This window comes from Pongo abelii, chromosome 5 (assembly GCF_028885655.2).
Source record: "Pongo abelii isolate AG06213 chromosome 5, NHGRI_mPonAbe1-v2.0_pri, whole genome shotgun sequence".
Classification (NCBI taxonomy): domain Eukaryota; kingdom Metazoa; phylum Chordata; class Mammalia; order Primates; family Hominidae; genus Pongo; species Pongo abelii.
The window spans coordinates 104455271-104482835 of record NC_071990.2 but is presented as its reverse complement, the minus strand read 5'-3'; the positions used below and the strand labels follow the sequence as shown (position 1 = coordinate 104482835).

Genomic DNA, 27565 nt, shown 5'->3' with positions numbered 1-27565 from the left:
AATTTGGAGGAAAGGATGTAAGAAAAAGTATGTGGACATTGTTTCAGCATGGGTCCAGCAAAAGCAGGAATAAAACCAGAAGATTACAGTTATAGGGAAGCATATTGTAACCCAAAATAAGAATTTTCATAGAATTGAGCCTCACTCCCATTATGACAGTGTAAGTAGAAGCTGAATTATCATCTCTTGAGATTAAGTGCATGGAAGATTGAACTTGATTCCTTTCAGTCTTTCTTGATCCTAAGCACCTAAAAGTACAATTAATGGATATATTAATTAGATATTAGTAAGAAACCCGAAGTAAATATATTTTATCGCAATACCTATCACAGTTTGTCTATTCTTATACTCAATAAACACTTATTGAGTAATATGTGCAGGTCACTGAGATTAAGACTAGCAATATCTAATTTACATAGAAGGATTAAAGAAATATAATGAAATCATTATAATACGTCATAAGTGCTTGTTGTAGAAAATATTAGTTGGTATTCCCAGCCTTTCTCCTTTTCCTCCCCTGATTAAAACATCTAGAACTTGTGTGGTTGCTACAGGGAAAGTTTCCTTGATCTGGGAAACTAAAACGGACTTCCAGCTCTAGGAGTGAGTCATTATGAAGATCACCCCATTTTCTTTTGCCAGACTCCTGTTTTCCCAGTTTCACTTGCAGTTCAAGTTGCCCTTTGACAAAATTCTAGCAAAGGAGAGGGAAGGGAAGGGTCAGACTCATGGCTCCAAAAAAAGCTCCAATGTTGATAAAATATGGGAGAGTCACACGGATTAACGGCCCTGGTCCTTAGGGATCTGTCACTGATACAGACTGGAAGAAGGAGGGCGGCGTCCCCAGAGAGGGCTCCACCCTCAATACGGGACCCACCGCCCTAAATGAGAACAGGCGTTCCTAATTTGCACTTGAATGTTGCTTTTTGGCTCACCCCACCCCCTTATCCCGTGCCCATATAAACCTCAGACCTCACCTGGCAGAGGGACAAGTGGCTGAACGTGGAGAGAAGTAACTGAGCATTGGAGACTACGGAGAGATGCGGTTTAACGTTGGTTGTCAGGACTTCAGAGGGGAGCCCAGCGGATACAGCCAGGCTTCTGGGAAAGATCACCTTCTTCCCGCACCATCCCCTTTCCAGCTCTCCTTCGCTGAAAGCCACTTCCACTGCTTAATGAAACCTCTGCATTCACCATCTTTCAAGTCCCTGTGACCTGATTCTTCCCGGATGCCAGAAAAGGGCCCAGGTGCCAAGAGGGCAGGGTGTAAAAAGCTGTCACCCTGACTCTCCACTGAGCTGGTTAAGACTTAGCCATCGCTGGACTGGTAACTGCTAAAAATAGCATGAATTATAACACACCCCTAAATGCTACCATGGGGCCAGAGCCCCAAAGTACTCACTCTGGCCCTGGCACCCACCTGCCTGTGTACTCCGCCCCCTGCAAGGGGTTGGAGCACAGCGGCCAAGTAAGCGAACCACACCCCTGTTGCAGTCCTGCAAAGGGGGTCCAGCGAATTCTCCCTCCCGTCTCTCACCTCTTTACCTTGCTTCTTATTTTTGAAAATAGTTCTGGCCAGGCACGGTGGCTCATGCCTATAAGCTCATCAGTTTGGGAGGCAAAGGCAAGAGGATCACTTGAGCTCAGGAGTTGGAGACCAGCCTGCCTAACATGGTGAAACCCCGTCTCTAAAAAAAGTACAAAATTAGCTGGATGTGCTGGCGCATGCCTGTAGTCCCAGCTACCTTGGAAGGCTGAGGTGGGAGGATCACTTGAGATCAGGAGGTTGAGGCTGTGGTGAGCTATGATTGTGATACTGCACTCCAGTCCCAGCGACAGCGAGAGACCATGTTAAAAAAAAAAATACAATAAATAAAGTTCTGATGCCCAAAGATTTCACTGCTATTTTATAACCATGAGGCAGTAAGTATAAAAGCAAAAAGCCAAGAGTGGTGGCTCATAAAGTCAGAAAGAGCGTGGATCTTTGTTGACATTATCAAGTTGCTGATTTAAACTCTGAAATTACCTACCTCTGCACTTTTGTTTATGAAATTAATAAATATTTTTAGTTTGTCAGGTATTAATTGCAGCTGGAATAATTCTCAATTTATAAAATAATTGTGTGTGTATGTGTTTGTGTGTGAGTATGTGTGTATGCAAGCACACATCTCTGGTAAAAAAAATTGGAAATATATAAGAGATATCAAAGATTACTGAATTTTGTATTATTAGCTGTTTTAGTGTGTGTTGTTGGGTGAGTGGGAAGGCCAGCAGGCTACAAGAAAACCTTTATGATATTATTAAGGCCTTCATTCTGATCTTTCAAATTTTTTTTTCTCTTCTTTTTGTCATTTTTCTCTCTGTGAGTTGACTTTCTAACAAGATTGCTAATTACTTATTGATGAGAGTCTGCCCTTATTCTCCCATGTGCATCCGTGTCCCAACAGAAAATGCATTGCCCACTAAAATTAAATAATATGAGCAAAGTTCAACATAGAACCACTTATAAAGGTGTGGCAGTTTGAAATAACTAAAAAGAAATAGGGAAGGACCACTGGCATCAGAAATAGCAAGAATCATCACAACCATTATCCCTGAAGTGGCAAGGAAGAAGGAATTACTATAATCTTGAGGTGTAGCTATTTGGAGAGATATCAGAATCTTGCTGGAAGTTCTCTGTAAATATTAGTTTCTTATCGTGTGGGCATAAAGCAGTGTGCCACATGATAACTGCTCTCCCCCGAAGGAAGCAATTGAGAGAGTAAGAGAGGGTGTGCACATTGGAAGCACAATATATTTGTAATCTGGTTGTGAAAGTGACATCACTTATTTCTCCAGATTCCATTCATAGAAATGAACCACTAGGTCCAGCTCACAGGCCAAAAGGGGGATTAAACAAGAGTATGAATCCTAGGAGGTAGAAATCATTGCGAGCCGTTTTAAAGGCTGCCCAACATAGATGTTAACAATTCAAGAACTGGGTTAAAAAAATTGAAGCAAAGTGACTTACATAGATAATCTGGGGATGATATGGCTGAAGAATAGTGAATAAACAGGAAACATAGGATGAATGGTTAGAGAACCACATGAGGGAAAATGGTATTCAAGAACCAATAAGGCAGCGACTTTTATAGATCATGGAAAGCAGTTTGGAATTTATGCTATATATAACTGGAGTCCACTGAAGCATTTTAAAGCATTGAAAAGATCCAATTTAGATTGAAAATCATTGTTGTTTTTGGTTAAAGAATGGGTTTCAAAGAAACACAAGTGAAAGAAGAAACATCAGTTAAGAAGGCAATAGCAGTAACACAGGTTAGAAGTAATTCTGCTTTGGTCTAGAGTGGTGGTAATGATATGGAGAGAACTAGGTGGATCTTAGGTAGATATATTTTGGACATTGAATTGTTGAATATATAATAGAGTAGAATAAAGAAAAGGAAAAAAAGGAAATCTAAAGTCTACCCTAAGTTTTTGCTTCTATCATCTACATGAATTATGTTTCTATTTACTGAGATGTGGAAGACTGGGAATAGGACAGCGTTGCTACAAAAACAGCTCAACTTCAACCATTTTAAATTTGACATATTATCAGAAAATCAAAAGGCTATATAAAATGGGATGCTGGATAGAAGAGTTTGAATGGTAAGCTGGAGAGAAGAGTTTGGAGTTGATGGTATTCATCTTGGCTAGAGATAATTATATGGGGGTCATTACTTATAGATATGACTTAACTAGTGCATCACAGACATACTTCATGTAGAAAGTTTCTATCAGAGCAGCTCTAGAGTCTGTTTATGTCTACATTTGAATAGCCACACTATTTATGTTACCGAACTGAAAAATATATTCTTTCTAAACATCTTTTTCAGGCTTAAATAACTTCACAGTTTTCTTTAAGAATGAAGTATTAGTGCTTATTTTAAATTTGGGTAAATATAGGTACCAATCAGTGGTGGACTGGATCGAGAAAATGTTGCACATATATACTATGGAATAACACATAGCCATATAAAAGAATGATATCATGGCCTTTGCAGGAACATAGATACAGCTAGAGACCACTATTCTACATGAACTAATACAGGAACATAAAACCAAATACCGCATGTCTTCACTTATAAGTGGGAGCTAAACATTGGGTACACAGGGACATGTACATAGAAACAGTAGACACTGATGACTACTAGAGAAGGGAGAGAGGGAGGCGGCAAGGGTTATTAAAGTAACTACTGGGTACTATCCTCACTACCTGGGCAACAGTGTCGATTGTACTCCAAACCTAAGCATCACACAATATACTCATATTAACAAGCCTGCACATGTAACAAGCCTGAATCTAAAACAATTGAAATTATTTAAAAAGTTGGAGTAAACGAATAATTCAAATAATTTCAGAACTCAAAGGAACTATCTACACTAATAATAAACTTAGCTTTCCATTCTTTCATGACAGAATTACTTGCCAACTTGAAATTAACCCAGTTTCTAGGGTTCAAGTTCACAAAAACATATAGATCTCATTTTAAAGTAGCATACTAAACTTGTAGGTATACAATATTTATTATTTGTATAGTCTCAATTTTTCACATTTCAACATAAGCTTTAATAATGTCATTCCAGAATTTTGATGTATATCATTTAAATCACAGTATTATAGATAAAAATGTAAATGTAACATTTTATGTAATAAAAATATAAAACAGAGCATGTTTTAGGTGATTATCATTTCCAGACCAAGTCAGTAATGAGCCTGAGGTCACTGAATATTTTTTGACTAATGAGTAATTTTTAAAATAAATACTTATTCAGCATATAATCAGAAACAGATTAGGTTGGTCCCAGTGGACACAACAATAAACACAAAAAAGTTCCTTGCCTTTAAGAAACTTATGTCTAAATGGAGGATCTAGAGTGACAAGTAGATAACTACAAAGTAGCAATATATTTCAGAGTCATCTGAATCAGAACCACTTGGAGTTTTTTTTTTAGAAGGAAAACAGATTTCTGCAGGACATAATCTCAGCACTTTGGGAGGCCGAGGCAGGCAGATCACAAGTTCAGGAGTTTGAGACTAGCCTGACCAACATGGTGAAACCCTGCCTCTACTAAAAATACAAAAATTAGCCAGGCGTGGTGGTGCACACCTGTAATCCCAGCTACTCTGGAGGCTGATGCAGGAGAATCACTTGAACCCAGGAGGCAGAGGTTGCAGTGAGCCGAGATCGCACCACTGCACTCCAGCCTGGGCGACAGAGTGAAACTGTCTCAAAAAAAAAAAAAAAAGAAAGAAAGAAAAAAGGAAAAACAGATTTCTTAATGTAGGCTCTGAGAATTTGTCTTTTATGATTGAAAGACCATAAGTATTATGCAAACATTAAATTTTAAAAACATAGTATGATATATATTGCAATTAAGGATATTTATAGGGTGTGAGGAAAGCAAGAAACCTACCCTGGCTTTAAGAAATTAGGGAAATTTTTGTTAAAAACTGGGGATCTTCCTATAACTTTTCATTATCATACAAAAAAATTAGATTATTAAGCCCCATTATTCGAGGCAAGTACTTTATCTTAGCTTGGCTGATATGGCAAAATACTATAGACTGGGTGGCTTAAACAACAGTTAAGTATTTTGTTCAGTTCTGGAGACTAGGTGTCCATAATTAAGGTGCCAGATGATTTGGTTTCTTGTGGAGCTTCTCTTTCTGGCTTGCAGACTTCTGCTTTCTTGCTGTGTTCTCAAATGGCCTTTTCTTTGTGCTCACACAGAGGAATAAGATCTTTGTTGTCTTTTCCTCTTCGTATAAGGTCATCAGCCCTATTTATTTAGGAAAAGATGCCCCAGAGAGTTGCCTTGTCCTCTCCACCACATAAGATCACAGAGAGAAACCACCTTCTATGAACCAGGAAACAGTCCCTCATCAGATAATTAATCTGCCAATTCCTTGGTCTTGGACTTCACAGCCTATAGAACTATTCAAAATAAATTTTTAGGCTGAAAGTGATGGCTCATGCCATCACTGTATTGTAATCCCAACATTTTGAGAGGCTGAGGCAGAAGGATTGCTTGAGCCCAGGAGTTCAAGACCAGCCTAGGCAACATAGTGAGACCCTATCTCTACAAAAAATTAAAAAAAAAAATATCCAGGCATGGTGGCACATACCTGTGGTCCCAGCTACTCAGGAGGCTGAGATGGGAAGATCACTGGAGCCCAAGAGGCAGAGGCTGCCGTGAGCCATAATGGCACCACTGTATTCTAGCCTGAGTGACAGAGCAAGACTCTGTCTCAAATAAGTAAATAAATAAATAAACAATAAATAATTTTTGTTGTTTTTAAGCTACTTAGTCAATGATATTTTGTTATAGGAGCCCAAACAGACTAGGATAGGGTCCCACTTTTATGACCTTATTTAACTTTAATTATCTCCCTAAGGGTGTTATCTCTAAATACAGTCACATTATGGTTAGGGCCGGAGCATGTGGGTTTGGGAGTACACAATTCAGTTCAGAGCAGCAATTAAAATGAATCATTAGAAAATTAAACACAAAGAAAGGAATGCATAAAAAGTACAGCTTCCAATTTTTTAAATTAAGTCCAGCAGACATAACATTACATCTCAAGATGGTATACAACTTTTAAGTATTTATTCTCAATTTCTGAGCTTAATTTTTATAGTCTGATAGCAGTTTGAAGACCATTACCTGTCTACAGAGCATACCTTGAATAATTATTTCTACATAGGACTTATTTTTTTATCATGTGGATATAAACAAACTAAGCCCTATATAGAAATAATTGTTAAAACATTTTATACAAAGTCACCAGAAGTAAATACCTATATTCATCTGGCACAGTGAAGGGAACTGGGCCCTGTAGTATTTATAAGATTTGGACACGTAGGAATATCTGCACATGTGGATATGTCTATAAAGAGTGATGGTCTATTTGGGTGGGAAACAAGAGCCTAAGTACTATGTCAACCAAACAAAGAAATGAGACTTTGTGATATTAGGCTTTCTCCTTAGATTTTTTTTAATAGCAGTATTTTACTGTAACATAGATGTAAATATTTACATAATTTCTCAAACAATATGTAAAAATGAGTATTTTAGTCCATTAGCTATGATATTTTTGACTTTTAGTCCCAAAACAGATATATCAAAAACTATCATATGGATATCAAACCACAAATGGATTTCTTTCTTTTGCTTCTTCCCATAGGAATGTAGGGAGGAATTGTAAGGGCTGGAGTTTAAGAAGGAAAAAGAGTTAATCTCAATTGCCACTATCAAATGGTCATTCAAAAATATGAATTATCCTTAGCTCTTATGAATGGTTATTTGGTATATCCTTAAGGACTCCTTTTATAAGACTAACTATTTCTCTAATTTATTTCCTCCAACATCAATTAGGCTTGATAAAGCATAAAAAACTGAATGTCACATTTGGTGTGTTTCTGGATGGCTGCATTGATTTTTGGCTTGTGAATAAATTCAATTACATGCAGCATTCAGAGGTTTCTGTAATTGTAATTTTGTTGGATCTCCTCACTCAATAACTTCTCAATTTCCTAATCTCCTGTAAGGTCAAAGGTGGTAGAGTGTAGAGTAATTTTTTAAAGGAGTACATGAGTAAAATTCAATGTTTAAAATGGGCAAAGCAAATGTTATTATGCACACAGTATTTGGCTTTTAAAATTCATATTAATTGCAAAGCACCATCTGTTCAAGTTCCATGACTCTGTAGTACCTGAAACCCTGGACACTTTAGAAAATAAAAACTGTAATTTCTGCCTGGAAAAATGCCTTTTATTCTGCAATACTAAAACTGTGAACAAATTAATTACAAATTTTTGGAGCTTAAGTTTAAATTATGAAGTTTATAATAATAATAAATATATTTTTAATGTGTTGTGAATATATCACACACTCCAAAAGAAAAAAGAGAACAAAGATGGTGTTTCATCCTAGGACAAGAGTTGGGAATAAGGGAAAAAGACAGAAAAGAGGAGCAGGAGGAGGAGGAGGAGAAGGAGAATAATGTCAACAAGAAAAAGAGGAGAGAGAGAGAGAGTGCGATACATTACCACCAACATCTCTACACAAACTTACATACACACATAAATCCAATACACGTACTAAAAAATATAATTTATTTCACCCCATTAGCTATGGTATACTAGTCTGCTCTCAGGCTGATAATAAAGACATACCTGAGAGTGGGTAATTTATAGAGGAAAGATGTTTAATGGACTCACAGTTTAGCATGGCTGGAAAGGCCTCAGGAAACCTACAATCATTGCAGAATTGCAGAAGAGGAATCAAACACATGATTCTTCACATGGTGGCAGCAAGGAGGAAAACAAGAATCCAGTGAAGGAGCATGCCCCCTATAGAACGATTAGCTCTCGTGAGAACTACTATCATGATAATAGCATGGTGGAAACTGCCCCCATGATTCAATTAACTCCCTCTGGGTCCCTCCCATGACACATAGGAATTATGGGAACTACAACTCAAGATGAGATTTGGGTAGGGACACAGCCAAACCATATTATTCCACCCCTTCCCCCTCCAAAATCTCATGTCCTCACATTTCAAAACACAATCATGCCCATCCAACAGTCCCCTAAAGTCTTAACTCATTCCAGCCTTAACTCAAAAGTTCAAGTCCAAAGTCTCATCTGAGAGAAGGTGAGTCCCTTCTGCCTAAAAGCCTGTAAAATGAAAAGCAAGTTAGTTACTTCTTAGATACAATGGGAGCACAGGCATTGGGTAAATACACCTCTTCCAAATGGGAGAAATTGGCCAAAACAAAGGGGCTTCAGGCCCCATGGAATTCTGAAATCCAATAAGGCAGTCATTAAACCTTAATGTTTCAAAATCTCCTTTGATTCCATGTCTGACATCCATGTCATGCTGAAGCAAAGGGTGGGCTCCCAAGGTCTTGGGCAGCTCCTCCTTTGTAGCTTTGTAGGGTACAGCCCCCTGCCCTAGCTCCATTCCCAGCTGGCATTGAGTGTCTGCAGCTTTTCCAGGCACACAGTGCAAGCTGTTGGCGGATCTACAATTCTGGGTTCTGGAGGATGGTGGCCTTCTTCTCATAGCTTCACTAGGCATGCCCTAGTGGGGATTCTGTGTAGGGGTTATGATCTCACTATTTCCCTTCCACGTGGCCCTAGCAGACATTCTCCATGAGTGCTCTGCCCCTGTAGCAAACATCTGTATGGACATCCAGGCATTTATTGCATCCTCTGAAATCTAGGTGAAGGTTCTCAAACCTCAATTCTTGACTTCTGTGCACCTGCAGGCTAAACACTATGTGAAAGCTGCCAAGGCTTGGGGCTTGCTCCCTCTAAAGCCATGACCTGAGCTGTACGTTGGCCCCTTTTAGCCGTGGCTGGAGTGGCTGGAAAGAATGGGACCAAGTCCTGAGGCTTCACACAGCAGAGGGACCCTGGGTCTGGCCCATGAAAACATTTGTCTCTCCTAGGCCTCCAAGCCTGTGATCGGGGGGCTGCTGTGAAGAACTCTGATATGCTCTGGAGACATTTTCCCCATTGTCCTGGTGAGTACATTCCACTCCTTGTTACTTATGCAAATTTCTGCAGCAGGCTTGAATTTCTCCCAAGAAAATGGGTTTTTCTTTTCTATCACATTGTCAGGCTGCAAAGTTTTATACTCTGCTTCCTCTTGAATTGTCAGCATTTTGGTCAAAGCCATTCAACAAGTCTCTAGGAAGTTCCAAACTTTCCCACATCTTTCTGTCTTCTGAGCCCTCTGAGTCTCTAAGAAGTTCCAAACTTTCGCACATCTTGCTCTTCTTCTGAGCCCTCCCAACTGTTCCAACTTCTGTCCATTACCCAATTCCAAAGTCATTTCCACATTTTTGGGTAATTTTTTTGTTTGTTTTTTTTGGGACAAAGTCTCACTCTTGTTGCCCAGGCTGGAGTGAAATGGCACAATCTCAGCTCACTGCAACCTCCACCTCCCAGATTCAAGTGATTCTCCTGCCTCAGCCTCCCAAGTAGCTGGGATTACAGGCATGTACAATCATACCCGGCTAATTTTTGTACTTTTAGTACAAAACGAGGTTTCACCATGTTGGTCAGGCTGGTCTCGAACTCCTGACCTCAAGTGATCCTTCCATCTTGGCCTCCCAAAGTGGTGGGATTACAGGCATGAGCCACTTTGCCTTTGGGTATCTTTACAGCAGTACCCCACTCTCTGTGGTACCAATTTACTGTATTAGTCCATTCTCTTGCTGTTGATAAAGACAATCTGAGACTGGTTAATTTATAAAGGAAAGACATTTAATTGACTCACAGTTCAGCATGATTAGGGAAGCCTCAGGAAACTTACAAACATGGTGGAGAGAGAAGCAAACTTGTCCTTCTTCACGTGACAGCAGAAAGGAAAAGAATGAGAATGGAGCAAAGGAGGAAGCTTCTTATAAAACCATAAGATCTCACAAAAACTTATCACAAGAATAGCATGGGGGAAGCTGCCCCTTTGATTCAATTACCTCACACTGTGTCCCTCCCACAATACATGGGGATTATGGGAACTGTAATTCAAGATGAAATTTGGGTGGGGACACAGCCAAACCATACCATTGGTATATAAAATTGCTATTTTATCTTCAATTTTCAGTGTCATACCTATGCCTATGTTGCTATCCACTGGAATATATTGGGAAATAATACTACTTCGGCTTCCTAATAAATCAAGACTTTTTCTGATGTGGGTGGCAGGAGGAAGAGAAAAAGTCACATTTCTTAGAGACAGAGACAGATATTTTAGGAACATGTGACAGCTGAGAATTAGCCCAGGACAAGGTCAGGGATCAAAAGTATGAACAAGTGATAGAGTGTAATTAGAAGGCACTTTTTGGCGTGTCTTAGAGGGTATGGAGAATATAAAAGATACTTTAGAGTAATAGTTCGCTGCTCTTGTAATTAGTGTCCTAATGTAAAATTCATTCACTTATTAGGATAGTTAAAATTATGTTATAAAAATGGTATGGAAAAAGGTAATAACAAGCACCTAGAGTATGCACATGAGAATGCTTGCTTGAAATGAAATAATAGAAAAGATCTCTGAAGATAGAAGGTCAAGACGCTACTGAGAGGGCAAGGTTGAATTGATATTTTGAGTAGGTATTGAAATCACCAAAATAATAATGATTGGAATCATGCTATAAAAAAAGGAGCCTCCTGTTCTTATAGAGATCTTTTAATGCACTTGACGTGGAAAATTTTCATGCAAGGACTATATTCATTTCTGATTTGTGACTTTTATATTCTCCTGATATGTTTATCTTGGGAGCTTGTTTGCTATTTATTCTTAATCAAACCTACATTTTATAAGTAGGGTTGTACCAACTCGGCATGAAATTCCTAATTGCCACTGGGTAGTAATATAAAGCACCATTTAAGGATTTACAGTTAAAAAGTTTAAGTAGATGGTGCTCTGTAAGTGATCAGAATCATATATAGGCTCATTTCCCTCTCTAGCCATTCCTGTGATGCTCTCTGCTGTGAATTAGTGTATTGATACCTTGCAGAGAAGATAGGTTGCATGATTAATATAATAGCTGTTGAAAGGGGAAAATTTGGGCCCTGTTCTATTTTACAACAGTTCATTCCTGTGAGCTAAAATGTCTAATGATGTACTTCTATTTACCAATGTCTGCAACAAGAATACTAAATGTTTCTTAGATTTTTAAGTGTCCTCCAGGACACTGTTCTCAAACTTTTTGGATGCAGGGCCAATTTATATCATTAAAAATTATTGAGGACTGTAAAGAGAGTTTATGTGTATTACACCTATTAATATTAACTATATTAGAAATTAAAACTAATATCAGTTTTAAATGCTTATATGCTAAGTGATTTAAAAATTACTACCAAAATTTATTATCTTAAATACTTTAATAAAAATAACAATATCTTGGGGTGGGCACTGTGGCTCATGCCTGAAATCCCAGCACTTTGGGAAGCCAAGGCGGGCAGATCACTTGAGGTCAGGAGTTCAAGACCAGCGTGGCCAACCTGGTGAAACTCCATCTCTACTGAAAACACAAAGATTAGTTGGGCATGGTGGTGTGTGCCTGTAGTCCTGGCTACTTGGGAGGCTGAGGCAGGAGAATCACTTGAACCCGGGAGGCAGAGGTTGCAGGCAGCCAAGATTGCACCACTGCACCCTAGCATGGATGACACAGCAAGATTCTATCTCAAAACAAAAACAAACAAAAAACCCAATATTTTCAAAAATTAAAGAGAAAAGTCACATTGTTTTACATTTCTGAAGATCCATTTAATGCGTCTGGCTTAATAGAAGATAGTTGAATTCTTGTTTTTGCCCCTACATTTAATCTGACGCATTATGATGCCTTGATTGAAGTACATGGAGAAAATCTGCTTACAGAGGTAATTGCAAATATGTCAGGTAGTCTGTGGAAAAATCCACTGGAGATTCATGAGAATAAGTAAAGCAAATAATAACCCAATTTTATTACGAAAATAGTATTGGCCTTCTGGACTTTGAGTGCAGTTCTCTAGACTGTCCATGTCTTAGAGATTCACACACAAACACAGCTACACACACATATACATGTTCAATAGAGTCTTCAAGTACAGAATATAGTTCAGCAGAGGTGGATATGAACACATAGAAAAAGAGATAACATTTAGAGAGAATAGCATTGAGAGATGTTAATAGGAAGTAGGGAGATTAGTCAGGGAACTCTTGGGCTGTAGCTGAGTAAGTGTTTAAGTGTTGTTGACCTGAGTGTGCATAGGTCACAAAGGATTAGCATCTACAGTTAATTACAAAATGGCCTCAAAATGACTATGATGAGTTAAACCCTGTGAGGAATGGCCAGAACACAAGACCGAGCAGTTAGTCTCATCCACCTAAAATGGAAAACCGCAAAATGAGACTCTAATTGTTCTACAAAGGAAGTGTACATTAAATGCAACACACAATAAAGAACAAAGACTATCATATTTAATATAACAGACATAGAAAGCATCAAATTACTGCATATCCAATTCCTGTTAAAAACCCTGGAACACAGAAAAACTGCTTCTTGAAGAGTGTTTAGTGCATTCACTGTACATGGGTCTTTCTTCTCATGATGGATACAAACTGAATCATAATACGAAATGTGAAAAAATAGCTCTTCACTTTGTTTTTTGCTCCTTGTTCTTACTGTCACCTAGTAGCTATATTTTTAAATCTGATAAGACCACCATAACCTGAAGACCTCCTCTTCCCCTTACCAATCAATTGTCCTTGCTGTTACTAGTGTTAACAAAATAAGATATAAATCTAATCAAAACAGTATTGCTTAAAGTCCTTCCCTGACTTATCTCAGATGCCATGATAAACATCAAACTTTTTAGTCTATTCTTACTCTGGCCACTAATACAAGCTCACCTTCACATTTCCCAGAGACATTTTTCTAATTGATTTGTTCAAAATTTGTCCAGGCTCTTTTTCTTTTTTTCACACACACACACACACACACAGAGCACACGCACACACGACCTTTGGATGTTCATATGTATGGCAGGGACCAGCCAACCTCGCCTACATACCCAATTACCCATTGTTGTCCTGACTTGTAAAAACAGAGTAACCAAAGAGATCTTCCCAAACTAAAGTAGAAAATGAAGATAGGATGACAAATTTCCCCCGTAATAGTGATAGACAAAGTCTCGTTTTTTCACGTGAACAAAATTGCTTCTACAAAAAAAAGTCAAAAACAAAATGTATGCAAGAATACTCCACAAGTTGTATGAACAATCAAGTCCCCTGGTTTTAGAGAAATGAACTCTATTGATGGACTTTCCCTGAGAAGACTGCATGAGAATAACACAGCAATGCCAGTTGTTAATATGTAGTAAGTGCTTCTTTATCTCCATTGCAAATGTATCCAAATAGAAAGATTGAGAAATGAGTAAATCTAACTTTGTCCTAGTAACAAGAAACATACAGAAAAGGGCAAAGCGAATTTACTTGTTTGAGTAATTTTTTTCTTTTTTTTAGCAATCTGATCATTAAGAGTATTTAAATCTTCTGGTCTAACTTGTGAGTGGGGGATATAGTTGGGGCAAATAGTGCTCCCATGAGTTCCAGGCTAATTTGTGTGTATGTGTACATATATATATATACATGTATATAATATATATATACACATATATATGTATATTATATATATACGTATATATATATATGAAAGCCAGAGCCACAAACATTATTATCCCAAATGAAAAGAAATGAGTAGAACATAAGTGCACAGAGCAAGGATTATATTGGCATATTTATGTCTATATCTATATTTATATCAGTGTGATATTTATATCTATAGCTATATATTTATCTACCTGTATATCTGCATATATTTATATATGTTAATATATAAACATAAATGCATATATGTCAGTCTTGACATATGCATAGATGCATATGTGCATTTATCTTTATATATACTAAAATATATAAATACATAAATGTATATACATAAATATAAGTATATATTTATATCTGTCTTGAAGGCTGATAAAATTACCATCACATACATTGCAAATATTTTTCCACCAACATATTAAGTTACAGTTAAAAAAAATCTGTTATGAATATAATAATGATATTTCTCAAAATTGATGTGGAAAAACATGTTCATTTGCTATGTGAATACACTTAAATGGGAGGTTAAATCACAAACATCTGTGTGAGCATGAGCATGGAGGAAGAACCAATTGTCTAAGGGCATGTGATGTAGTACTTACCTAGACTCTTGAAACTACATGCCAATGGATCCAAAAAAGTTGGCTAGGAAGGCTTAACATATCTGTGAAACCTCCCTCTCCTCTTGAGTACAGCTTGGACAGACCCTGATGATGCTTGCTTCGGAGATGCTTACATATCTATCTTCTTCTGCACTGTCCTTTTTTTTGACTAAGATAACATAGTCAATTAAAGAGACTCAAATTTTGCCCATTTTGGGTTATTTTGTTGTCCCTCTGCTGACAAAATACATACTGATTTTACAGTTCAACAATCAAAAGAAAATCTTATGTTCCTCATTTTCATATTATTAGAAGACTCAACGATAACTTCAGTAATAATTATCTTCCTTTTTCTTCCACTTAAAAGGAAAGTAAAACAGCCTATTTAATGACATACAGGCACTTTACATTAGTAATCCCTTGAAACTTTTTAATAACACACAGAAGTAGATAGTTTTATGTATATATTTATAAGGAAAAAAAGAAGTGCATAGGTATCAGGTAACTTGACTAAGTTTATACAGTTATTGAGTGACAGAACTAATACGGAACTCAGGTCAGTTTAGTCCTAGTACACGCTCTTTGTGTCAAACTTCTTTTTGAAAGATTATGATTACTGTTCATTCAAACATGCTCAATAGATAAATTATACATGATTATATACAAAGGGACCAAATGTTACACTTATATATACGATCTTGCACTGAATATCAATGTTATGGTCAATGACCAACCACATATTGGACAGTGGTCTCATAAGATTATAATGCCATATTATTACTGTACATTTCCTATGGTTAGTAACACAAATACTCACAATTTTGTTACAGTTGCCTATAGTATTCAGTATCGTAACATGCTATATAGTTTGTAGCCTAGGAGAAATAGGCTACACTATATAGCCTAGGTGTATAGTGGGATATACCATCTAAGTTTGTGTAAGTACACTGTATGTTGTTCATGCAACAAAAAGATCACCTAGTGACACATTTCTTAAAATACATCCCCAAGATCAAGCAGTGCATAACTGAATTCTTGTCATAAGTATCATGTAGTCAATAAAAACATTGAAATGACAAACAGAAAAAATTATATACATTGGAATAAATTATGAAAATATCTGATACAGCAACTAAGATATCTAGTAGTTAAACATATAAGTTTTGTTTGTTCTACACTGTAAGAGAACTGTCGTCAGAAGGGTTTAATGGTTTGCATATCAGGAATTTTAATTTTGAAAATGAACACTGGCCTTGACATTTGTGCTGTACAATTAATGACAGAGGAAGTTGTGGGAGTATCAGTTCTAGATATAACAAAAGTTAAACTTAGTTCTGTTGATGATTCATTTTACCTAATCAACATCTTAATAACACGTGAATAGATTAAGAGCAATAAGTAGTCTCAATTGCTTATTGCTGATTGCTGTGATATTTTAAAGATTCAAATCAATAATTAAGATAATTAAGTCATTCAATGCCAACTTTCTATGCAGACTTTTAAAATTATTTAAATAAATAGCTGGCATGCATCCATATGACATTTGAGTTATGTTGAGATGCTTTGCTCTATATATGATTAGGTACAAAGAGACTGGATGATACATTTACAAAGATAGTAAAGTCATATGAATTTACAATGGGACTTCTTAATATTAACTTTGAAAAAGGTTGAAAATTAACTTCTAAAAAGGCATTATTTGACTTAGATTCACAACACTCCAACATTTTCATTTTCATGAAGCATTTTTATTCATATTACATTATTATCCATTATCATTCAGAGAATTTCAGACAGCTGAGGGGACACCCAATAGTGTACTCATCCATCCGTTCATCCATCTTTTCATCCATCAACCTTACAGTAAATGTGCAAAATGAAAGGTCTGCCTTAGATCATCAAATCAAAGGCAGAATTTAGTCATGGCAGTTATAAAAAAACAAACAAACAACAACAACAAAAACACATATTTTTCTTGACTAACTAAGCCTAAACTACCTTGTTACCTTCATAAAATAATACAACTATAATCTGAACAGATCTTAAATAACTGTCAAATCTTGTGCATTTGGCATATAATTTAGTTCACACTAAATAATTCAATCAGTTAAATCTTAATAAAAACCCATAAAGATAATATTTATACAGGTAGTTTTTAACAGGTAGTATACAATGTAAGAAACTCTTAGATCGCATGCTTTTTTAGGTATGTATAGGAGGATGCACACTATATCCTGGATTATGATAACTTAAATCGACACACAAGTGGTCCATCTGGTCTTTCCTTGTAACAGACAACATGCTAATATTGCTTTGATTACAATGAATCCTTATTAAGGGATAATGTATAACTTGAAACATGGAATTATGCATGTTAACCTTATTAAGGGATAATGTATAACTTGAAACATGGAATTATGCATGTTAAATTATCAGAAACGTCTACAATATAGCTATGTGATTGGATGTTAAAAGTGCATATACATGAGGCAAATATTTTATTTGTCTTGCAATATAATCAGAAAAGGCCCACTGTGAACCTGTATCTTAACATTTGCTGTTTGATTTACTGAAGTCTATAGGAAATAAGTAACTTTGAAATCTTGTTTCTATACCCATTTCTTTAATAACATTTTTCATATTTGTCCTTTCATTCAACAAATATTTTGAAACACTAATTATAAAAGATCTTTTAAAATATTGGAAATACTACAATAAATGAGATAGTATCTGCCCTCAAGTAGCTAGTGAGACAGACAACAAAGTTTACAATTAAAGAACAGTGTGATAAGAGCTGTTATGGTTCTTTGATCAAGAGGACAAGATAGCCCATAAAAAGGGCATATAATGTCTTCTTGAATATCTAGAAAACTTCGCAGTAAAAGTGCTGTCTAAAACCAGACTCGAGGATAAGTAGGAGTAAGTCAATGAAAAAGGGATAGAGCATTCTAGTTAGAAGAAAATGAGTGGGTGAATTTCCAAAGGAGATACAAAGCATAGCATCTTTGAAGAGCCACAAGGATGAATATGAAGAGGACAGATTATGAAGTGGGTGGTAGCATGAGATGATGCTGTGGTGGTGAGGACAAGAGAGTTTAGCAGACACAGTATGAATTAAAATAAGAAATAATCACTACCTTACCAAAACAGTGACAATAAAGATGAAAACAGAACAGTTGGATGTTAGTCATAATTGGTGGCTGATTTTCTACAAGGTTGAATGAAGAAAGTTTTTTTTCATTTGTTTGTTTTTGTTTTTGTTTTTTGAGATGGAGTTTTTGCTCTGTTGCCCAGGCTAGAGTGCAATGGTACGATCTCGGCTCACTGCAACCTCTGCCTCCTGGGTTCAAGCAATTCTTCTGTCTTAGCCTCCCAAGTAGCTGAGACTACAGGAGCACACCACCTGTATTTTTAGTAGCAATGAGGTTTCACCATGTTGGCCAGGCTGGTCTCTAACTCTTGACCTCAGGTGATCCACCCGTCTTGGCCTCCCAAACTGCTAGGATAACAGGTGTGAGCCACTGTGAATGGCCAAAGAAAGTTTTGTATATAGTGATTTGAAATAAACAATCAATAACTGGGACAATAATATTGAGTGGAAAAAAACTCAGTTTCTCCCACTATCCTCTCACAATAGGCTTTTTACACCAGATGTGTAGGGATTTCCCCCTACCAGCAAACAAGCAATCAGTACTGAAGTGAATGCCAGCTGGGTGTCCTCTAATTCAATTCTGACCCCATTTACCTGGAGATAGTGTCAGATCATACAGATTGTGGGTTTAGTCTCTCAAGAAAGAGGGCCCCACTTCCAAAGCAACAGCAAGCCCTGGGTTGTTTAACCTGTGCTTCTGACTGACCTGCTATAAAAAAAAAGGCTATCAAGACCCCCATCTTTGGGTTTGATTAATTTGCTAGAGTGGCTCATAGAAGTCAGGGAAACACTTACGTTTACCCATTTATTATAAAAGTTATTACAAAGGACACACAGAAAGAGATACATAGGGCCAGATACAGACAGAGGCCCAGAGCTCCCATCCCTTCCCTGGGCAAGCCAAGTTCAAGGCACCTCTGCATGGAGCAAAAGTGACTCTCATTTTGTTTTAGCAAAGGAACTGGGGCATTTTGCCCCTTTACTAGAGATTTGTGGAACTTTGAACTTGAGAGAGATGATTAGGGTATTTGTCAGAAGAAATTTCTAAGCAGCAAAGAATTCAAGATGTGACTTGTGTGCTGTTAAAAGCATTCAGTTTTATAAGGAAAATAAAGCATAAAAGTTGGAGAATTTGCAACCTGACAATGCATTAGAAAAGAAAATCCCATTTTCTGAGGAGAAATTCAAGCCGACTGCAGAAACTCACATAAGTAACAAGCAGCTGAATGTTAGTCACCAAGACAATGAGAAAAATGTATCCAGGCATGTCAGAAGTCTTCATGGCAGCCCCTCCCATCACAGGCCCAGAGGCCTAGGAGGAAAATTGCCCTGTGTCCCAGCTCCTCCTGCTACGGCTGAAAGGGGCCAATGTAGAGCTCACCCACCCAAATCTCATCTTGACTTGTAACTCCCACAGTTCCCAGAAATCACGGGAGGAACCTGGTGGGAGGTAATTTCCTGTGCTGTTCTTGTGATAGTGAATAAATTTCACAAGATCTGATGATTTTAAAAATGAGAATTTTCTTGCACAAGCTCTCTCTGTTTGCCTGCTGCCATCCATGTAAGATATGACTTGCTCCTCCTTGCCTTTCATCATGATTGTGAGGCCTCCTCAGCCATGTGGAACTGTAAGTACATTAAACATCTTTCTTTTGTAAATTGCCAAGTCTTGGGTATGTCTTTATCAGCAGTGCAAAAATGAGCTAATATAGCTCCCAAGGCCTTGGGCAGCTCTGCCCCTGTGGTTCTACAAGGTACATCCCCCGCTGATGCTTTTACAGGCTAACATTGATTGCTTACAACTTTTCCAGGTGCACAGTGCAAGCTGTTGATGGATCTATCATTCAAGGGTCTGGAGGATGTTGGTGGTGCTCTTCTTCAGCTCCAATAGGCAGTGGCCCAGTGGGAACTCTGTATGGAGCCTCTAATGCCACATTTCCCGTCTGCACTGCCCTAGTAGATGTTCTTTATGAGGTCTCCACCCCTGTTGCAGACTTTTGCCTGGACATTCAGGTGTTTCCATATATCCTCTGAAATCTAGGCAGAGGCCGCCAAGCCTCAACTCTTGACCACTGTGCAGCAGCAAGCCTAACACCAATGCTTGGGGCTTCCACCGTCTGAAGTAATTGCCAGAGCTGTCCTTGGCCCCTTTTAGCCAAAGCTAGAGCTGCAGTGGCTTGAATGCAGGGTGACAAGTCCCAAGGCTGCACAGAGGAGCAGTGTGGCCCTGGACTGGCCCATAAAACCAGTTTTCCCTCCTAGGCCTCTGGGTCTGTGATAGGAGGGGCTGACATGAAGATCTCTGAAATGCCCTGGAGACATTTTCCCCACAGTGTTGGCTACTAACCTTCTGCTCCTCCTTGCTTATGCAAATTTCAGCAGCTGGTTTGAATTTCTCCCTAGAAAAAGGGTTTTTTTCTACCACATGGTCAGGCTGCAATTTTTCTAAACTTTTATGCTTTGCTTCTATTGTAGACATAAGTGACAATTTCAGACCATCTCTTTCTTCATGCACATGAGCATAAACTTTTATTAAAAGCCAGGCCACATTTTGAAGGCTTTGCTGCTTAGAAATTTCTTCTACCAGATACCCTAAATCATCTCTGTCAAGTTAAAAGTTCTCCAGATATCTAGGGCAGGGGCAGTATGCTGCCAGTCTCTTTATTAAAGCCTAGCAAGAGTGAACTTTACTCTGGATAACAGAAGTTCCTCATCTTCATCTGAGACCACCTAAGCCTGGACTTCATTGTTCATATCACTATCAACATTTGGGCCACAACCATTCAACAAGTCTCTAGGAAGTTCCAAACTTTCCTGCATCTTCCTGTCTTCTTCTGAGTTCTCCAAACTGTTCCGGCCTCTGCCCATTACACAGTTTCAAAGTTGCTTTCACATTTTCAGGTGTCTTCATATCAGTGGCCCAGTTCTCTCGGTACCAATTTTCTGTATTAGTTCATTCTCACACTGCTATAAAGAACTACCTGAGACTGGGTAATTTACAAAAAAAAAAAAAAAAAAAAAGATTTAATTTACTCAAAGTTTTGCATGACTAGGAAGGCCTTAGAAAACTTGCATTCATGATGGAAGGTGAATGGGAAGAAAGGCATATCTTACATGGCAGCAGGAGAGAGAGCAAGCAAGGGAGGAAGTGCCACACTTAAACCATCAGATCTCATGAGAACTCACTATAGTAAGAACAGCATGGGGAAAATCCTCCTCCATGATCCAATAACTTCCTACAGCTCCCTCCCATGATATGTGGGGATCACAATTCAAGATGAGATTTGGGTGGGGACACAAGGCTAAACTATATCATTCACTTAGGAAATAATAAATGCTATGAAGATTATGAGCCTAGAACCATGGAACAAACAAATATATAATAATATCATAGAGATATAATTTACATAAAATAAAATATAGTGACATTAAGTGTTCAGTTCATTGAGTTTTGAAAACTGCATACATCTTTGTAACCTCCACAGCAGACAGAATAAAAAAGAAACCCATCATCCCAGAAAACATCTTAATGTTCATTTTTATTCATTTTTATTCAATTCCATATTTTATATATATACTTATATAGTATATAAGTAACATAGTACGTAAGTATTATACTTACATAGTAGCATATTATATACTTATATGTAGTATACTATATAAGTAACATATATACTATATATAAGTATATAATATGTTACTACATATGTGTAAGTATAATACTATATAAATACATTATATGTTACATATAATATATATAATTAAGTATATATAAGTATATATATATTACTTATATACTATATACTATTTCATGTAGTATGAAATTCAATAAATGCATAGCATTGTATCTTGTTTACTCCACATTATGTTTTTGAGCTTCATTATATTTTTGCATTTATTTGTAGTTTGTTCTTTTTTATTGTTGAGTAATATTCCATTGTATGAATACACCACACTTTCCTTAGCATTTCTTGTAGATGGGTATTAGGGTTAGTTTCAATATTTAGATATTATGACTAAGGCTTCTTTTCCAATGTTTTTTGTCATCAGATGTTTTCCTCTATTGGGTAAATACCTGAGCATTTAAATGCTAGATTATATAATAGGCGAATGACTAATTTTGAAAGAAATGTCAAATAGTTACCAATCATAATTGTATCACTTCCCAAACTAAATCCGATAAACATATGAATGTGCTAAGAGCTCCATATTTTTCAAGACACTTTCTACTGTTAGTGTTTTGATTTTTTTGAAGACTTTCTCCATTTGAACCTTCTTACTTCCCTTGAATTATTTTTATTGTCTTATTTGTCTTGTTAAGCAGCTTTATTAAAGCATAACTGACATAGATAATACTTCTCATATTTGAAGTGCAATTGGTCATAAATTTTGACAGATATGTAAGTTCAGAAACCATCACTAGAATCAAGATAATGAACACATCCATTTCCAAAGTGTTTCCTTGTGCCCTTTTATAATGTCTTACTCCTATCCCTCCCTGCCCATCCCAAAGCAATCACTGTTCTATTAATTTAATGTCACTCTGGATGAGTTTATGTTCTCTAGAGATTTATGTAAATAGACTGACACAGTTTATGGTCCTTATTGTCTGACTTCTTTCTCTCAACATAATACTTTGAAGATTTATCTATTTTGCTGTGAGCATCAATAATTTGTTCATTTTTATTACTGATCAATATTCTATTGGGTCGATAAACAACTTTATCCGAGACATTGAAGTTTAACTGCTGTCAGTTAACCTTGTCTTTTTAAGATCTTTCATATATATATATTTAAGATCTTTCATATATATACATATATATGTACATTTTTAAACATATGTAATACAATCATAATAACTGCTTCATTCTGTTCTGCTAATTCTAAGATTTGTGTCATTTTGAGATAATATTTGATTGATTTATCTCCTCATGGGTCATATTTCCCTGTTCCTTTGCATAATTGTAATCTTGTCAATTTGATATTTTTGGGTGCTGAATATTTTTATATTCCTATAAATATCCTTGAGCTCTGTTCTGGGAGGCAGTTAAGTAACTTGGAAATAGTTTGATCTTTTCAGATCTTCCTTTAAGATTGTTAGGTAGGTCTGAAACAGTGCTCACTTTGGGGCTAGGTATTTTTTCACTAATGGGCACCCTTCTATATGATTGACCCAATATCCCATGAACAATGATATTTTTCAGACTGGCTGGTGGGAACAAGCATTATTGTCCAATCCTCCTGGCTTATGCCTTTCTGTGCTGGAGTTTGGAAATTCTCTCAAGGTAATAAACTGGCTCATCTCATTTGTTCACTGTCTCTTAGGACGCTGACTTTTATTTTTGGATACAAATGTTTTCAACATTTTCTTTACCCCTAAAAGAAGCTCTGTACTCATTAAGCAGTTCCTCCGTATTCCCTCCTGCCCGCTGCTGAGCAATAAGCAACTAGTCAGTTAATTTTGTCTGTATAGATCTCTTTATTCTGGACATTGCATATAAATAGATTCATATAATATGTGACTGGTTCTTTTCACTTAGCATAAAGGTGCAAAGTTTCATCAGTATTCATCATTATTGCCAAATAATATTGCATTGTGTTGATACACCACATGTTGTTTATCTGTTCATTAGTTGATGGACATTTGGACTGTTTCCACATTTTACCTATTTTGAATAATACTTCTAACAACATTTGTGTATATGTTCCATTTTCTTTTATTTATGGAAGAGTTTTGAAAGGATTGGTGTTATTATTTTTAATGTTCTGTAGATTTATCAGTGAAGCCATCTGGGTCTGAGATTTTTTGGGGGGGAAGTTCTTGCATTATTAATTCAGTCTCTTAGTTTATTACAAGTATATTCAGATTATCTATTTTTTCTAAAGTTAGTTTTGGAAGTTTATGTATTTCTAGGGCTTGGCCCATTTAATCTAGGCTATCTAATTTGTTAATATATAGTTGCTCAATCCTTTTTCTTTTTGTAAGAATGTAATAATTGATGTGGTTTGAATCTGTGTTCCCCATCCAAATCCCATTGAATTGTAATCCCCAGTGTTGGAGGTAGGGCCTCATGGAGGTGTTTGGGTCATGAGGGCAGATTTCTCATGAATGGTTTAGTACCATCTTCTTGGTGTTATCCTCTCAATAGTGAAAGAATTCTCATGAGACCTGGTAAAGTGTGTAGCACCTCCCTCACCTCTCTCTCTTTTTCCTCCTCCTGCCATGTGAGATGACTGTAACGCCTTTACTTCTGCCATGATTGAAAGTTACCTGGAGCCTCCCCAGAAGCAGATGCCTGTGTTATGCTTCCTGTACAACCTGCAGAACCATGAGCCCAATAAACTTATTTTCTTTAAACTACCCAGTCTCAGGTATTTTTTTTTTTACAGCTATGCAACAATGGTCTAATATGGTAATGTTCCCTCTTTATTACTGATTTTATTAATGTGATTCTTCTTCCATTTTTTCTTGGTCAGTCTTGCTTAAAGTTTCTGTTTTATTTATTTTAGTATTTTTTCACATCTACTTTTGGTTTTATTGATTTTCTATTTAATTTACTCCCACTCTATTTGTTCCTTTTTAGATGTTCTTTCTTTGGCTTTCCTTGTATTTACCTTTTTATTTCTTTTTTAGATTCATAAGGTGGAAAGCTAGATTATTGATTTGAGATTTTTTTGCCTTTTTGGTATAGGCCTTTCATCTACACCTTGTTTTAGTTGTATCCCATAAGTATTGGTATGTTGTATTTTCACTTTCATTCATCTTAGTGTGTTTTCTCATTTTCATTATGATTTCTTCTTTTATCTTTTCATTTAATGTTAGTTGCTTAATTTTCACATATATATGAGTTTCCCCTTTCTTAACTTCAAAGTTGATTCCATTGTAGTTGGAAATTATACTTTATATTATCTAAATTATTTTAAGTTTAATGAAGCTTGTTTATGGAATAGCATATTGTCTATTCTGGGAAATGTTCTATGTGTGCTTGAGAAGAATGTGTATTCTGCATTTTTTGGGTGGTATTCTATAGACATCTGTTCAGTCTAGATGGTTTACAGTGTTGTTCAAGTCCTCTGTTTCTCTTGAGAAAAGAATAGGTCAATCTAAACTCTCTTTTAAAAAATCATTTATATCCATTTAAAATTATATTTGTGTTCCATTTCTCTAAAGAGCTCTGAAACATATAGAAAAAAAGTTTAAAAGGAGAGAAATTAAAATTGGAAAGTTTACTCGGTAAAAAAAATGTTTTTTTCTGTATTTACTGTGCATAGTTGTATATATTATTATCCTAAAATAAATAAACGTTTTAAAAAATGTCTAGAACCCTGTAAAACTCTCTACACTAAAGTAATGGCTTAGAAAAAGTTAATATACTCTTTTCTTTTCTTAGAGAAAGTATGTTATGTTGGTAAACTGAGAAGAACCAATGTTGAACACACACTAACTTTAGCATAATTCTGGAATTTTGATTGCATATTTCAAATAAATAAATAAAATGTGTTCAAGCCCAAATCCTTGGTACCTGGAAATGTGATGTTATCTGTAAATAGAGTCTTTGCAGATGTAATTATGTTAAGATGGGGTCATTAGAGTGGACTGATGTCATTATAAAGAGGGAAATTTGGACACAGAGATACACATAGAGAATATCATGTGAAGATGGAGTCAGAGATTGGAGTGATGCATGTACAAGCCAAGGAATGTCACCAGAAGCTGCATATAGAGGCCAGAGACTCTTAAGGATTTCTGGCTGTCGACAAAAGGAAGGGAAAGGCGTGGAACAGGTTCTCCCTCAGATTCTTCAAAATGCACCAACTTGCCTACACTTTGATTTCAGACTTATAACGTCTAGAACTGTGAGACAATAAATTTCTGTTATATTCAGCCACCCAGTTTGCGGTACTTTGTTACACAGCCCTAAGCAAGTAATATACACACCATTCACAGATTCCACTTATTTGGATTCTTTATATTTTCAGAATCTTAAATTGATCATTTTGCATTTTACGTGTCTGAAAAATATGTGACTCATTTTTGGTCAGTATAAACTCCTGAAAGTCCATATAATTATATGACATACTATAAGGCTTAAATTTAAAAAATATATTTTTTCAAGTATTTTCCTTTCTATTAAACTGTTATTTTGCAAATTATATGTAGGTTAGTCGATCTGAGTAGTTAAATTCAGTCTTCAACATTTAAAGCCCAAATTTCTAATTTTTAATTATCTGCACAGTAAAAGTGGGTGCAATAGACTAGTACACATTCCTTTCACATTGTTCTTTTATTTTCTTAAAAATGGAAATATCCTCTTTCTACTGAATTTTAATAAGCTGCTAACATAGGAGATGTCAACTTTGTGAGACTATTTTTTCTTAAACACACAAGGGGTATAAATGTTTCTTCTTTGGCATGAATACAGAAAGCTACCATAATTGCTCTTCAATTACTGTTGCCCTTCTTTATGTAAATTGTATTTTAAGGTGACAGAGAGGGAAGATATAATATAAGGCTTCATTTTATAACAAGATGTTTCTGTTTCCTTCATAAAGTCAACTGCAAGCCTTCATTAAGCAATGTTAAAGCAATCCACATAAATTTAGAGCATCTTTCCTTTGCTCAATTTCTTCTTTACATAACATTTAAAAATAAATTAATATACGATTTTAGAACTCTGGCAACCACAGAGACATTTTTAAAAGTTATTTATCATAAAGTATATTATCTATAGAGTCTTGAAAAGGCATCATGAAAGCCTAAGAAGAATTAGTATTTAAAATGTTTTCTCAAGTTTAGTATTTGATAAAAAATCAATTTCTTATTCCCCATAGGCAGCACAGGGAGCACTCATAGAGGAATGAAGGTCTGATGGCAGAAAATGCATTGAAAGAAAAGGGAGAAAAAAAGCTTGGAAAAGTTTCACCTGTGCTCTACTATGCTGGGTTTAACAGTAATGCAAAAATATTATAGTCTCTTTTTCAGTATACTGCTAATGAAAAATTTTAAAAAAAGAAAAAAAAGTGTGTCTCAAAAGAGAAACACATGGCAGTAATATAATGTGAATATTTGTGCCTTCCCAAATCTTATGTTGAAATGCAATCCCCAATGTTGGAGTTGGGGCCTTGTGGGAGGTATTTGGATCATGCTGATGGATCCCTCATGGATGGTTTAGCACCAGCTCTTTGGTGATAAGTGAGTTCTTGCTCAGTTAATTTACATGACATCTGCTTACTTAAGTGTGTGGAACCACCCCCTCCAGTCTCTCTCACTTGCTTTTTATTTTGCCGTACCATGTGCCTGTTCCCTCTTCATCTTTTGCCGTGACTGAAAACTCCCTGAGGCTTCACCAGAAACTGAGCAGATGCCAGCATTAAGCCAACAGAACTGTGAACCAACTAAATCTCTTTTCTTTATAAGTTACTCAGTCTCAGGTATTTCTTTATAGCAATTCAATAACAGCCAAACACAGGCAGTAATGACTTCATCATTATATATTAAGTAAATTTGTTTAAACTTACCAAGATGGAGTATGTAACAGGATTAATTATGTTGCAGTTTGCCAGTGATAGAGCAAAGGAGACTATAATACAGACATTTAAAATATATGGTAGA

General features: G+C 36.4%; 2 long non-coding RNA genes across 6 annotated transcripts in view; one reads left to right on the top strand and one right to left on the bottom strand.

Annotated features, from left to right (window-relative positions):
• The window catches only part of LOC129060008 (uncharacterized), a 38328-nt gene extending 34906 nt beyond the window's left edge, over nucleotides 1–3422 (bottom strand). Inside the window, exon 1 of the long non-coding RNA XR_008526313.2 lies at nucleotides 978–3422. This is a non-coding gene — a long non-coding RNA (uncharacterized LOC129060008). The remainder of the gene's footprint in view (nucleotides 1–977) is intronic.
• LOC129060006 (uncharacterized) overlaps nucleotides 1–27565 on the top strand; it is a 287201-nt gene that overhangs the window by 122530 nt on the left and 137106 nt on the right. Inside the window, exons 4-7 of one of the 5 annotated variants that reach the window (XR_008526311.2) lie at nucleotides 7975–8697; nucleotides 9497–9571; nucleotides 23157–23237; nucleotides 24183–24312. The exons of 2 other annotated variants lie outside the window; for them this stretch is intronic. This is a non-coding gene — a long non-coding RNA (uncharacterized LOC129060006). Of the gene's footprint in view, nucleotides 1–7974; nucleotides 8698–9496; nucleotides 9572–23156; nucleotides 24313–27565 lie in introns of those variants that run through there. 2 more of the 5 variants (XR_010140311.1, XR_010140310.1) reach the window with 2 other exon arrangements.